General features: G+C 33.4%; 1 protein-coding gene across 2 annotated transcripts in view; it reads left to right on the top strand.

Moving 5' to 3' along the window:
• LOC118195197 (voltage-gated potassium channel subunit beta-2-like) overlaps positions 1–16,536 on the top strand; it is a 610,691-nt gene that overhangs the window by 1,400 nt on the left and 592,755 nt on the right. Inside the window, exon 2 of one of the 2 annotated variants that reach the window (XM_085827033.1) lies at positions 8,007–8,087. The exons of the other annotated variant lie outside the window; for it this stretch is intronic. The gene's annotated coding sequence lies outside the window, so the exon portion shown is untranslated. The remainder of the gene's footprint in view (positions 1–8,006; positions 8,088–16,536) is intronic. 2 annotated transcript variants of the gene reach the window in all.

Genomic DNA, 16,536 nt, shown 5'->3' with positions numbered 1-16,536 from the left:
CAATTATTAAAAATATAGATAAAATATTCAGGAAAAAAGGGGTTAAGTTATATCTAAATATAATTGTAAAAAATCGAACAACCTAATTCGAGGCCGTTGTCTGCTGACTGCTAGCAGACGGAAATAAAAAGTACTATCTGCCATATCAAAAGCGGGCCAAACTGGCGATGAACAGCCTAAGCTATCACTCCCCAAGAGCATTAGTCATGTGGTATATGTTGGAGACACCCTAGCAGAAGAATTCTCTGTGGGTGAGCCGTCTACCTGTTATATGAAGTCGTTGGTTTCAGGCATCTCGTTTCAAACGTCCAGGTTATAGCATGGTTTTTAAATGATTTCACTTTCAAAAATTCTTCTTGATGGGGAAAAAAAGTCAAATGGACTAATCTTAATAAAAATTTCGGATGAAATAAAAAAATGCATACGCTAATAGAATAAATAGCTTTATAAATTATTTAGAGAAAATTCTCAAGTTTATTAGTAGTAATAAACCTTAATAATCAACCATAAATGATATACGGTTGATAATTTTTACTGAATAATCTAAAGTAATAGATTTTTGCGAGAAAATAGTGATGGATTTCGAAATCCCACATTTTGAATTTTTCTTAAAATATGTCTACATCAGTTTAAGGTTGATCTTGTTGCTTAGTGGATAAAACGTTGGCTTCTTGAGTTAAAGATTTTGGATTCAAGCGTCACTAGAGTGGTAACTGGTATTTTTAAAAAAATATTTACAGAAAATATTATGGCTAGTTTCGGAGTAGCCCAGGTGCTTCTTCAGTTTTCTGAAGGTGAAGTGTGAAAATAATGCTTGCGCGCAAGGTACCTTAGCGCGGAGATAACACGCTCGAGTAAAAAATTCAGCTTTTACTAGGGGCTTGTATTGCAGGTTTTCGGGCCTTGCTTTTTTCTTACCTTTGATGATGGTACGAACATACGTTTTTTTAAATTTAATCTACAGCGACTTTTTTTTGGGGGGGGGCACGAGAAACTTACACTTATTTTTCATTTCATTCATCATTCATACAAACCTAATTTTCGCTCCGCATTGTGTGCATTATCCTTCTTTTGACAATGAGCCTTTCGTATAATTCGTAAGAAGATCTGACTACTATGATCTGATTCTATTTCGGCTGACACGAGAATAGCAAAAGCGATACTGGTATTAGTATAAAGTTGCTGTTTCTTCTAATTAAAAAAATGTAGTGAGTTCTGAATTTTAAATGAGTGGTGACGAATAAATGACGAGTGGTGACGAATGTTTAAAAAAATTAAGAAAACTGTTATTTATGCAGAAAAGAAACTCGCTAGTATGTATCTGATTTCATGGAACACTTTTATGCATTTTAATGGCTTCATGTTTGTTTTCCTTAACATGCATGACCATTTAGAATTAGCAAATTTGCTAATTGTGGAATTCAATTTTTAACGCAGAAAAAGAAGTATTATATAAAATGCAGTTACTTCAATGAGTGTTAGATAAAAATGACCTTATAAAATAAACTTTTAGATAGTGGCTGTTCATTAATATATGAATGACTAATTGAAGTAATTACTGTTACATTTAAGGTAAAAAATATGTACATAAGGAGGAAACTAAAATATTAAAAAAAATTGATGTTGTTTATTAACATAAAAATAACTGCTTTTTTTAAGTGTGATATTTAATTTAGTAATGCTGTAAATCCTACATATATTTAAACAAAATATGCTTTTTATTGTATTATTTAAGCCAATTAAGGAAAGTTTATTTAATTAAGCATTTAAGAGAAGTTCATACATCATGCGAAAACGTTTATGGTGTTGTTCTACCACATGAAAAATTGACTCTCCAAAATAGAATCATACAATAAGGATTTTTTAATTATCATTCAACAAAATAAATAAATAAATTAAATTAGATATGTACAGCGTTTGATATATACAACAATCCTTTTCTGGGATATCCTATTCCTATAGTGCAAACGATTCTTTTCCAGGATATTCTGACAAAAATTAGTGTTCTGCTTTTGAATAAATAGTTCAATGAGCGCTAGAAATTAATTGAATTGATGAGGTGTCATGCGAAAGTAATTAAAAGAAATTTCCTTTCGTTCAAGCGCATTTCTTCAATTAAATTATTTGCATCTCCTTACCGCAGTCATCTCTCACATATTAATATAAACCACTGCATTCGGGTTCTCTTATACAAAGCAAGAAGTAAAATAAGTTTTAATCTAGCAGAAATTAAATCCATTTTAATTAAAAAATGTGATCGTAAAAAGTCAAAACACCGCACAAAAATTTCACGTTTTTTCCTAAGTTTCCGATATGAAGCGCCATCTAGTGCGAGCATATGACAACTTTTAAAGCGAAAGTTGCCGCGCTAGTGTGAACTCATGTACGCGGGAAGCGTTTTTTACGCTTTGACGCTTGACGCTCCCAACGGACCAGTGTAAACGGAGCTTGCGCTGCTCTTTATCTCTCTCATTGGTAACCCTGCTGAAGGAATGGGAATTTCCGTAGGATTTTCCCCTTCCTGAAGGATTTTCCCCAATTCAATCCCTTTTCAAAAAGACACTATTAAAACGCATTTGACGAGACTGGGAACATTACGCGGCAAACGCCAGTCGGCTTGTTGCACTTTGAAATCAATTGCTGTCACGTAATTTCAAAACGATGTATAAGCAGGCAATTCTATTTTATATCCATATATGATTATTCCGAATTTGACTTTTGATATTTTCATTCATTTCGGTGTAAAACGTGATCATGAATTTATCGAAACCTGAATTTATTGAAGGGGTATCAGAAACCCCTATACCGACAATGTTAAATTGGCCATTTTCGATGTACCTTTTCTCACAATCTGCTGTAGATACAAGCTTGAAATTTTTTCTGTAATTAAAGTATACCTATCTGATTATACTGAAATGAGCTTTTGAAACATTTTGAATTTTAGAGTAAATTACTGAATATTTTGTTAGGCATAGTAAAATTTAGCACTTTTCTCACATCCTAAGTTTATTACAAAAAGCTTACTTCAGTAAATATTAGGAAACCTAATAAATAAGCCATAAAAAGTTTAGATACCTGTGGGCATTAGTTCCTGAGAAAAGGCACATCGAGTTTAAAAATTCACGTTTGGAGAAAAACGTGATTTTATGTAAAAATCCTCATTGATCAAAGCAGTCGATGACAAATTAAAACTGCATTTTTTTACAGTTCTAATTTTCATAGAGATTAAAGAATGGTATTTTTTTTTTTTTTTTTTTTTTTTTTTTTAAGTGTAGAGAATTTGAAAATGCGAAAATCCGAAATCACAACTTTTTGAAGATTTTGGGGTTCCAACACCCCTTAAACCACACGTGGTCATTTAGCAGTAACATTTGAAGTTGTAATATATGAATATCATATACATTAAAAAGAAATTTTAAGCAAACAAACAAACAAAAAATCTGAGAGCTTTCAGATTTTATATTACGCCCAAAGGGTTGTTTTGTTTTAACATTTTGTGTGTTACCCTTATTTATTTAATATTATGTTCTTCGCACTTAAACCATCAAATTTAATTCAACGAAAACATTGCAAAATAATTTAAAAAGAGAATTTCCGATGCACAGTTTCGCGCGCTGGTGATAAATTCTCCCCCCCCCCGTACATGTTACTATTGCTCGCTTAAAAATCACTGAGTTTGTTAATTAAAAATTCATGAAAGTTTTACAAAATATTAAATAGATAATAAAAGAAATTCCATATTCCAAATCTGGGCTGCCAGATGCCCATATTCGAGTGGAGGAGTACGTTAATCAAAGTATGATGTCTCTAGGTACCGTTGTTTTTTACAGTGCGAGAAACACACGTACATTCATTCAGAATCTTCATTATTTATTTTCTTTAAATATAATGCAAGGCTCTAATATTTGGTGGCGACAATTTTAAAAGTGAAAGGCGGTTTATAGTGAACCGACACAAAATGCCAAAACGAAATTAATAGCCCTTCTGGGCAAATTGAATCTTTGATCTAAAAATGACAATAAACCCTGGATTGGCCGAGAAACTCAGGGCAATTTGACTTAATTGACACATTCTGATGATGAAATAATCATATCTCCATTTCTAACTAAGCCAAATTAAAGAATTATATGACAAAAAACAAAACGTACTTCGTGAAGGAACTTATTCTAGTTCAGCAAATTCATAACAGTATTCTATCTCCAATAAGTGATATCAGGATAGCAATAAATATGCAGCATATTATTGCAAATTTTAAAGATTACAAATAAGTACACATATAGGCAGGCTTCCAATACAATTTTGTAGCTGTATATATGTGTTTATAATCATATGAGTGGCAAAATTCAGAGTTTGTCATTTTTAGAATCTATCTATCTATAATATTACTAGAAAGCCCGGCGGTCATACGAAATGACAGCTGTTCTAGATATTATAAATTGTAATTAAAATGATTTGTGCAAAGGTGACTGCTAATTTAAACTGAATTACCCAGGGCAGGCGGCGAGGTAAAAAAATGCCAACACGCTTAAGCATTTGGCCCTGAGACTTATGGATGGTCATAGGGAAGGCAAGTTTTACAGGAAATTGTCTATGTCTCAATTGAAACAGCAATCCTGTGCCGTGGCAACTTCACCCCATTGACTAGCACAGTTAAACAAGCAACCAATAAACTATCGGCGACAAAGAGACACTTAAGCCGCATATATATATGGGGTGAAGTAACATCATCTTCTCCGAAACGGCTGGCTCCCGGGCTTAGCGAAGCACACCGTTGGATTCCGCAGATCCATGGCACGCCATTTTGACCATTCGCGTCTTCTTGGGACTTTAATTAGCCGAGATTTTAATTAAAAACTAATTTTGCCCTACGTTTTCCCTACATTTTCTACTTTCTTTCTTGGGTTTTCTCTATTACAGGGATACAGGGATTTGGCTATGTGCCAAATTCTTTTTTCTCGAATATCTACGGAACGGCGCCGAGTTGAAATTCGAGACGCGTATCCTCGGATTCCAAAAAATTCTCCGAATCCATCAATACCATTCTCATCTTTGTACGACTTTAATCGGCCGAGATATTAAATAAAAACTGCGAAAACGTTAATTTCCGCGCTCATTTTTCCGAATGGCAACACTACACTATCGGCGACACACACGTTAGCTGCTTATATATATAAAGATATAACTTCATCCTTCATTAACAGTATTATATATAATAATAGAAAAATTATTATTAATGTTTCCAATTTTAATTTTTTAATAATTTGTCTTGCATTTATTATATATTTTTCAAATGCGCATGGACATCTATCGGTTGTATACAATGCATAATATATATAAAACAATTAAGCTTATATAACAGCTGATTGCGAAAAAATTTAAAGTTATATAGCTCTTAAAGCTTTCTACGTATGAGGAGTCATTTTTATCTGAAATTAAATTAATTCCGTTACCTAATAAACCTGTATTTTTGAGTACGTAAGCAAACATTGGTAGTGAACCTCAGTTTTCTAAGACCACTATATCCACAAAGCTCCAAAATTCTCTAACACCGTGGATGGCCATGTTTGAAGAGAGCTGGATCTATTTAATAAAACATATACATTAATCTTAAATATATATTTGTTTAAATTGTTATATTCTTTCTAAGCAGTTAAACCGTGATTTTGCTGCTTTAGAAGTACGCCAAATTAAAAAAATAGATTCTTCATAACAAAACTAGATTCAGATACATGCCTTTGGAGGCCCACCAGCGATGTTCAGTGGCCAGCCAAGCCACTGAACACAGGTAGTTCGGTCCGAGGTCCGGATCCTGGTTGCATGGCCGTTTTCGTGGTTTTCGCAATTTCGTGTAACGTATATACGAGTCAGTTTCCTGTATAAAGTCCCTCCTGCAAAGAATATGTATAGTTAAGAGGGAAACTTCGCAGCAGCAGGAGTGGCTCCCTTCGAACGGAAAGGGAAACAGCTGCGCATGCGTGAAATATCTCGCCAAAAAGCGCCAAAACTCGAAGCTAATGTCGAAGTTCGAAGGTCACGTTTATCAAGAGTTTAAAGCTGTGTGACTCCATTTTTCCTCTCCATATTGACGGATATAAAATCAGACATCAAACTGCGATATGGATAATGCAAGTTCAACAGCCAGTGAAAGTGAGACTTAATTTTTTTTATTCATCTTAACCCGTGTTCCTCAATTTCCTGTACACGCCGCGGAGGAGGAAAATGTCGGCCAGGTCCGGTACATGACAAACGGGGAAGTTCTCGCCAACAGGTTCCGTCGCCAAATCCCTTGGCGAATTTTTCCTTTTCTTTCTAGCGGCGTAGAAGACAAACTAGTGTACATTACATCTATGGAGCCTTTCCTTCTTTACATAGACGTTCTTTGCCTCATGGTAGCATCTGCCCTTAGGCAGATAGCCCTAGCGTGCTTTGCCATAATCTACCAAACCAATCTACCATCTTTTGAAGATGTCAGAAATTCATTATTCTGCTCAGAATACATTGCCTAAAAGAAATATTAAGTAAATACTAGAAATCAAAAGCTATGTCAAGTTAGAGTAGTAAGGGTCGTCTCGTTTAAACCGTTTCAATTTATGAAAACATGTACGCTCTTTATCGTCAAGTAACTTTGCGAGGAGCGGATAAAACGGGGAAGAAGGAATCCGTGGGGGAAGGGAGCGGATGAAATGAGATTTTTTTCGAGCTGCGGATGAAATAGGAGAGGACAAAACGGCATTAAGCCTTCAAGAATGGTGAATTTATGGACAATCTTCGCCATTTTCATTACTTGAGACCTTGGGTTACTGACGCCTAAAACCAGCGGGAAAACAACATTATCGACAAACATTCCCCCTAAGTTTCCAAGACTTTGGAAACAATTCAACAGTTGGGCATTCCTTTCCGCAATTCGTAAATGAAAATGCTCCCTTGGGAAGCTGAGGGGTAGAGGGAAGATAGCTGAGTGCCGATTTAATGGAATAGCTGAGAAGGAGACTGCTTTTAAAATGGACTTATTTATGCAGCAAACGAAGAACCTTTTTTTTTTTTTTTTTTTTGGTAAACAAGCTAATTTATGTACTTAAATGAAATAAGAGCGAAGAATTCAAGTTCTTTTATTTATTTATTTCTCTGGAAATTAAATTATCGAAATTTTGCAATTATTTTTATTATCATTATTATTATTGTTATTGAAAAAGCATTGTTTTCAAAAGCAAAAATAATGTTACAATTGAACAATTAAGAAGAGAAACGCATAAATTTCCAAACCCCGTCGTTAATAACTCATTCTTTCGATTATAAGTCATATTTTTTACAATATAAATGTCATTTAAAATGGCTGCATCTTAGAACTGTAGACAGAATAGTAGATTGATGTTAGAATAATTGTATTTTTATGAATTACTAATTTAATTTTTTTTTAAATTAATAATTTCAATATTTTTGTTGTTAATGGATTCTTGTATGATTCCATTAAATGCATTTTAGCGTTTTATTCAAATTATTATCTTTTTTTACAATCAATCCCCTCTTCTTGTTGGTCGTAATGGAATCAGAAGAGCCTCTTACCCAACCTATGGCGACGAATTGAATAAATATGATAATTTAGTAGTTTCAACTCTTGATAAGGATTTGCTTCTTGTAATAAGCAATATTTATATAGTACATGAATAATATTCATTCATACCCTATTGGGACGAATCGAATAAATATGATAATTTAGTAGTTTCTCAGTATCATTTTGATAAGGATTTGCTTTTTGTAATAAGTAATATTCATGTAATGTAGATAAGCATGTTCTAAAGGCGTGAGGTTATGATAACAAGTAATGATTCAATTGTGTTCGATAATTCCCTATTAAATTAAGCATTTTTAAAATTAAGTATCTGTTCAACTTACAGAGAATTATTTATTAAACTAATGATCTATTGAACTAATAGAAAGGTTCTGTTAAGAAGCGAAAATTAGAAAATCATCTTTGAGACTTATTGACATAGATCCTTCTTCTTCAGGAACAAATTATTTTTGCGGAAAACATTTACAAGAAACTGATTCTGGAGAAAGTAGGCATGCATTGGCCACTCTTGAGATAGGTAAAGTTTTATTTAAAATATATCACAATCTGAGTTCCTCTTCCTTTGTTTCTTAGTTTATCATTTTAATTTGCTGTGTTTGCTTTCGCAAAGAAAAGTGTTGGGTCGCTGTAAGGAGTGTATCGTCTCTTATTTAACGCCATTTAACGTACTTTAGCAAGCGTTTCAAAAACGTTGCGGCAATGTCTTTTAAGCATTCGGACATACATGGCCAGATTTTGTTTGGTAGATTCAAATATGTTATAACGTCTCCTATTCTTGGGTAGCATAAAACGTAAAAAACTTTATAAGATTTAAAGTGAATTACCACTATATCTTGCAAAATACACCACACAGTTAAAAAAGGCGTAAAGGGCTCTATTGTTTAACTCAAATAAAAGTTAACAGAAGCCAGCACTTACGTTTAAATCAAACGTAATGAAATTGACTCAACTAAGTAAAAGTTAGCCTAACGCCTGCACAAATAGAGTAACACGCAAGTTGACTCTGACTTACATAAATGCGGCATAACAAGCCTAATAGCGGGAAAAAGCAACGATAGAAAATACTACTCTCAAGAGAATCAAACTAGCAACGTGGCCTTCAGCAGGCGGAACAAGCTCTGATTCTAGCCTTTAAAACCTTCCTTTAAATTCTATTTCCTTTCTATGTCGTTTGTCGTCGTCGAATACTAGAAATTAACATTATGGCAAGAAAACTGGAAACGGAGAGGACAGGAAAGTAGTTTAACGTAAAACAAATAGTTAATAAACTAAACGATACTTTACAACGTATCCATACTGTTTGAGAGGAGAAGAAAACACAAAAACACATGTCTTTCTTTACAGAAAATATTTTTAGAAGAATTCGAATAGGAGCCTAAGGATTTCTTGTGAATTATTTCTGGATGATGTAATTTTTGTTTCCAATTATTGATCTACATGTACTGGACGGTAGAAGATGGCAAAGATTTCAAAAATTTATCAAAATTGGACAAATGTGTATAATGCAGGCCTGTTTGTTCAAATATGAATGACAAGAAGAGTGTACTTGTAATATTTACTTTAAAGTTTTCTGAGAGATAACGCTCCAGATAACCAGATTAAAAATGATAGTTACAGTGAAAATATTGTTGAAAACGATTTATTCATTTGTAAGAAACTGGAAATAGTCGGAAAAGTATTAATAACAGATACTCAAAGATATTCGTCATCAAAAGAATCTATTCAGAATAGTAGTAGTTGAGGGAAACATCTAAACTATCAATTAACCTTGCCAAATCTTAACTATCTACAAACTATTTAAATTTTATCATGCCGAGGGAATGAAGGATTTCTTAAAAATCATTCTACAGATATTCTTATCAAGAGTTCCTGTGTTTTGTTTAGGATAACCTACACATGGGAAGTATGATTTTGTTTTATACATACGTATGTTATTGTTATCGTACATATGGGAAATATGATTTTTCTTTTATAGATACGTATGTTATTGTTATCGTACACATGGGAAGTATGATTTTGTTTTATATCTACATAAGCTATTGTTATCGTCCATATGAGAAGCATGATTTTGTTTTACATATACAAAATCCTCCATTTGTGTATGTCCTTGTTATCGTACATATGGGAAGTTGATTTTGTTTTATATATACGTATGTTACTGCTATCAGACATATGGGAAGTATGAATTTGTTTTATTGTATACGTATGTTATTGTTATCGTACATATGGGAAGTATGATTTTGTTTTATATATATGCGTATATTATTGTTATCTTACAAAGGGGACTATGAATTTGATTTATATATACGTATGTTTTTGTTATCATACACATGGGAAGTATGATTTGTTTTATATATACGTATGTTAATGTTATCAGACATATGAGAACTATGATTTTGTTTTATATATACATATGTTATTGTTATCGTACATATGGGAAGTATGATTTTGTTTTATATATATGCGTATATTATTGTTATCTTACAAAGGGGACTATGAATTTGATTTATATATACGTATGTTTTTGTTATCATACACATGGGAAGTATGATTTGTTTTATATATACGTATGTTAATGTTATCAGACATATGAGAACTATGATTTTGTTTTATATATACATATGTTATTGTTATCGTACATATGGGAAGTATGATTTTGTTTTATATATATGCGTATATTATTGTTATCTTACAAAGGGGACTATGAATTTGATTTATATATACGTATGTTTTTGTTATCATACACATGGGAAGTATGATTTGTTTTATATATACGTATGTTAATGTTATCAGACATATGAGAACTATGATTTTGTTTTATATATACATATGTTATTGTTATCGTACATATGGGAAGTATGATTTTGTTTTATATATATGCGTATATTACTGTTATCTTACAAAGGGGACTATGAATTTGATTTATATATACGTATGTTTTTGTTATCATACACATGGGAAGTATGATTTGTTTTATATATACGTATGTTAATGTTATCAGACATATGAGAACTATGATTTTGTTTTATATATACATATGTTATTGTTATCGTACATATGTGAAGTATGATTTTGTTTTATATATACGTATGTTATTGTTATCGTACATATGAGAAATATGATTTTGCTTTATATCTGAGTAAGTTATTATTATCGTACATATGGGAAGTATGATTTTGTTTTATATATACGTATGTTATTTTTATCCCACATATGGGAAATGGTTTTTTTTTATCCCACATATGGAAAGCATGATTTTGTTTTATATATACGTATGTTATTATTACCGTATGGATATGATCGTATACACACACATATATGAGTATGATTGTATGGATAAGATCGTGCTTGTTTATGATCACCATAAATTACTTTTTATTACTCAGATTCGTTGTTCAGGTTAATTGGCTCAGGTTCGTATCCTTGCGAAAAGGCTCCTTCATGGGTATTGGCATATACAGTGGGTACAAAAAGTATTTGCACACATACATTTTTGTTCACAATTTATAAGAAAATGCATTAAGAAATACAAAAATTAACATTTAAAAAATAGAATAAGCTTATTCATTTAAATTAATTACAAAAAATACAATAATATTAATAAAAAACATTTTTTGCAACGATATTAAAATAGCTTTTGTCAAAAAAGTATTTGCACACTCAACTCAACTTTAGCAAATTTGCATTTTTATGCTGTTATTTGACAGTCATCCCTCAGTAAATAACATACGTAAGACGACTATAAAAGGAGGTATTGTCGAAACGTTATCAGTTGATTGTCGATTTCAAATTGTAATGGCACCTAAGAAATCTGAATTGCCGATTTCGTTGCGAGAAAAAATTGTTTCTCTACGTGAAAATGGCCTAAGTTATCGAGAAATAGGTAAAAAAAATAATGTTTGCTTCTCTACTGTTCGGTATATTATAAAACGTCATAAAGAAAGAGGATCTACATCAAATAACTTGCGCTCTGGACGCCCAAAGAAACTTTCACTGCGAATAAAGCAAAAAATCATAAGAGAAGCATAGAAAAATTCATTTGTTAGTGCAATTACTTTAGCCAATGATGTCGCTTCAACATCTGGAGTTCAAATCTGTGCCCAAAGTGTTCGAAATGTCCTGTACGATGCACACATTTATGGGAGATCTCCAAGGAAAAAAACCTCTCGTAACTGAACGAAGACTGAAGAGACTTGAATTCGCTAAGGAATATATCAATATGCCAATTGATTTCTGGAAAAATGTCATATTCTCCGACGAGAGTAAGTTCAATACCTTTAAATCAGATGGCAGGAAATTAGTTTGGAGAAAACCTTGTACTGCTTTTCATACCAAAAATGTGTTACCAACAGTTAAACATGGAGGAGGTTCTGTTATGATTTGGGGGTGCATGGCTAGCAAAGGAGTTGGTAATTTGTGTTTCATTGAAGGGAATATGACAGCTCGAACCTATATTGATGTGTTGCGAGATAACTTGCCACAAAATGCAATAAAATTGGGTATCAGTAATTCGTACTATTTTCAGCAAGACAATGATCCCAAGAACACTGCCGGTATAACACGTATGTGGTTTCTTTATAATGTACCCAGAAAACTTGCCACTCCACCACAATCACCAGACTTAAATCCTTTGGAAAATTTGTGGAATCCTCTGGATCAAAAAATAAGAAAAAGGAAGATTTAAAGCAAATCTGCCCTTAAACAAGCCCTTATTGAAGAATGGTCGAATACTGACCCTACTGTTACAGAAAATTTAATTAAATCAATGCCAGCAAGATTACAAGCAGTAATAGATGCTAAAGGAATGCATACTAAATATTAGTTATTTGAAATTTGCTTATATATTTTATTTCTTTTGTATTCATACAGGTGTGCAAATACTTTTTTGATACGAGATATTTTAATTTTGTTACAAAAAAGCATTGTTATTTATATTATTGTAATTTTTCTGTTTGTTTTGGATGATTAAACTCATTCTGATTTGGCAATACAATTTTTTTATTTCTCAATGCTTCTTTTTATGAATTGCAAACAAAAATGTAGGTGTGCAAATACTTTTTTTACCAACAGTATTTCCTCATGTGCAACACCAGCTTCCCATAACAGGTCGCCCACCAGTGGCTGAATGATAAAGTCGCCGAACACTGGTAGTTAATACTGGCTCGAGTTAATATCCCGGACAGTGGGCTGGCTGCGTGGGCATTTTCATGGCTTTTTCCTATGCGTAAAGTAGATAGGAACCAATTTCTTTAGGAAACCTTGGGGCCACTAGAGGACGTGCGGTACTGTCACTGAACACTGGTAGTTCAGTCCGGGCTTCGAGTGCCGATCAATGGGCTCGTTGCATCGGTGCTTTCGTGGTTTGTAACATCAATACGGTCCAGTTTCCCTTAAAAAGCCTTCCACTACAGCTTCCTTCCTTTTAGACAGATAGTTTTCGCATGCTTTGCTGTAATCAAATAAACGAAACAAACAACTGATTTTCTTCCATAAAGACATCCCTTCCTTTAAGTCTGCGTAAGGTATTCAGTATTCAAATAAGCAAACGATCCTGATATTTTTGCATACTTTTGATAATGTAATCAACGATGCTTCTAATTCTGTACATTGCAAACCCATGCAGAATCATTTGGGTCTGATGCTATTTTTATACCAAATTTAATGCTGTTATGAAATCGGCCAGTCAGCGCCATTTTGTCAGTCAGATTTGCTTTTTTTTTGTGTCCTAGCTTCGAGTTCTAGTAACTTTCAGACTATACCATTTTTTTCCACGTTATTACTAGGTTGGATTTATGAAAGAAAGCAGTAAAACGGTGGCCTTTTTATAATACCGTGCTAATTATATTTTATGCTTTCACTTCTTTATTTCGTTAATAGCGAAAATCTTCTAGCTTATGGAGTTACGTTTTCTCGTAGAATTTTTCCTATAAAATTTATTAGTCTAAAGGGGCTTTGTCCCTGAAGGACTATAGTTTTCGTTTTGCGATTTTGCTTTGAATCACTATAAATGTCCGTTTCCCTTTTCAAACTGTTGCCACCAAACGTTAGAGTCCTGCATTATATTTGAAGATATTAAATAATGAAAAATCTGCATAAATGTATGTATATTTCTCGAATTGTCATAAAACAACGGTACATAGAGCCATCGAATTTTGAATGACGTATTTCTTCTACGTATTTCTTATGTAAACAGAGAGCAATTATTCTCTTTAATTTCCATAGCAACAAAGCACGTGACGTTAGCTTTCTTTCCAGGTCTTCCGACTGATCATGTATGAATGTATTTAACTCATTTAAAGCTCCCTTTGGGAATTTTGATTTAAAATTTCATTATATGTAGGTACCCTACATTAGCAATATGTAGGAACTTACAGTGTAATATGTAGGAATGAATGCTTATGTAGGATTCCTACGTAAGTAATATGTAGGAATTCTACATAAGCAAGATTGTTAGCAACCCTTAGACGGATATTGAAAAAAGCCATATAAAATTAGTGTTTTACGTAACATACTCTGAATAGACTTTTTTGAATTTCATTTCTCATCTATTCAATAGCGGAAAGATTGGACTTCTGTGGAGATTATTTATTCCTTAAGCAAGGATATGTGCAAAAGATAATGCAGAAATCGTTTTAAACTAGCTGAATTAGAGTTCCTTAAGAGCTAAAATATTGAAGAACTGTGTAGTGACTATTAGCTGAGTTCTTTCCAGTAAAAAGAAGGCTTAAATTCTTATTTTATTTGAACTCAAAATAAATGAACGGGTGGCCCCTTCTCGGGCTTAAAATAAGTCTCCACTTGGGCTTTAACTCAAGGTAGAAAATATGAAACTAATCTAATGCTAACTAAATAAATCTGCCGAAGCTGCACAAAATTAACTAACATATTGGCTTTATTTTAAGATCACCGGCGTATACAACATGTGCGTTTGTTTTGGGGTGCCATGGGCGCACAATTTGTGTTTATGGATGACAACGCCCGTCCTCACCGTGCAAACATCGTAAGCGAATGCCTTCAATCGGAGGATATCACCCGTATGGACTGGCCAGCATTCTCACCGGACTTGAATCCAGTAGAGCACGTTTGGGACATGCATGGCCGACGAGTTGCAGCCCGTCAACCTCCTCCTACATGTCTACCGGAACTTCGGAGAGCATTGCTTTTTGAGTGGTGTAATATCCCCCATGATCAGATCGATAATTTGATACTCAGCATGCTTAGGCGTTGTACGGACTGTATTGCATCGTCTGGGAGACATACAACTTATTAACAATCATACCAACCATGTAATATTGTTTTTTTTTTTTTTTTCAAAATAGGTTTTTTTTTTTTTTTTTTTTTTTTTTTTTGTACTTTGCTCCAGGGAGAAAACATCGCTAATTTTTGTAATAATATCAAACATGTAGCATCTTTTTTTGCTCTTTACCTTTTGTTTAATAAATAAGTTTTACAAATAAGTCAAATTTGTTTTGCTTCTAACTCTTCCTTTAACTGATTTTGCATTATCCTTAATTTATGGACATGAGTGTACTTTAAAAAATCATATTTCCGAAATCAATGTAAATCACATGTTAGCAATTATTTCACTACTGAAATACGTCTTTACTTATTATTTTTGAACAAACGACGACGAATACGACATGCAAAGAACAATGTTAAATGAGGTGCACGTTTCTTTAAATTAGGATGCTTTATTTCGTTCATTAGATTCCAAAAGTTATTCTTAGGTTTTGAACTACGTGCTTATAAAATTTTGTCATTTTGAAGGAGAAAAACTTCGTTTTCCTCAAGAGATTAAAAATAATATATAATTTATATTTTCAGTTAACGTATGGTTCCAGTGAAGGTACATGTATCGTCTACACATTTATCGAATCATTTGCTTAAGTAAACGCAGTCGCATCGATTGTGAAAATCCGATTCTCAGTGTATACAATAAATATGTTTCTTTTAGTAAAGGCGGCCACCTCGAAATATCTTAGTGGTCCACTAAGCGGATTTCATACTGGACTGTGGTAAAGCGTTCAGCTGGCGTAAGTCCCTATTCCCCGTGCGAAATTTGAGTGGTAAGCAGAACGCACAGAACGCATTGACATGCATGTTACCTATGAAGCCGCGGCAGATATCTCCTTTGATCAGTTGCTGAGTTTCAACCTGCAGGATCATGGATAAAAGATAAAAGAACATCACCCATCTTGCTTTCACGCGCAAACCTCTAGAAATTTAAACAGGAATAACGATTTACGCCAGCAGAAAGTTTCCATCTACCGCTCAACATCGCGCTGTACCCCTTCAAAACGCCATTTATGCACATACCTTCCATTAAAAAATGTTCTTATTCTGGTCTCCTTTACTAGCCTTTACATTTTTGGCAGATAGTTTTTAACCCATCTGAAAACGCATCACTTGAAACCTTAACAGCATTAATCAAACAATAGATCTGATTAATGCTGTTAACGTTTCAAGTGCTGTTAACGTAACTGAAAAAAGTGCATACTAAGCATGAATGAGATTAAAGAAAAAAAATATTACAGAATATTCTGAAGGCAATGTTTCATTCTTTTTCAAAATGTGTTGTTATGACATATCTGACCACAACATAAGAACAAGCCTATGAAATTCATTGTGGCAAGGAGTGCAAGATTGCTCCCGCTGTTGGCAACAGCCCCTGAGCACCATACAGACGAAACGGCTCCTGACCTAAGCTGTCCTGTAGGACAACGAACAGGATAATACCATCCCACGGAAGGAAGAAACCACTATTCAGCGCACCGCAGCCAAGGGCCGGGGGGCGAATCAGATGTGCTAAATTGAACGACAGTCATAAGAAAACGAAGGTTTTTGTTATAAAAACTAGTGTGCCTTGTGTACTCGGTGCTTCGTACGATTAGAAAAAGAAAAATGATTTAGGATGAAAACTGTGGAATTTTGGACTTTTAAGATTTGAAATTAAAAAAACTAGCATA

The sequence above is a fragment of the Stegodyphus dumicola genome, chromosome 11 (assembly GCF_044657685.1).
Source record: "Stegodyphus dumicola isolate Sdum_Otavi_A_Nest chromosome 11, ASM4465768v1".
Taxonomy (NCBI): Eukaryota; Metazoa; Arthropoda; class Arachnida; order Araneae; family Eresidae; genus Stegodyphus; species Stegodyphus dumicola.
The sequence above is the reverse complement of the archived record's forward strand: the minus strand, read 5'-3'. Positions and strand labels throughout refer to the sequence as shown.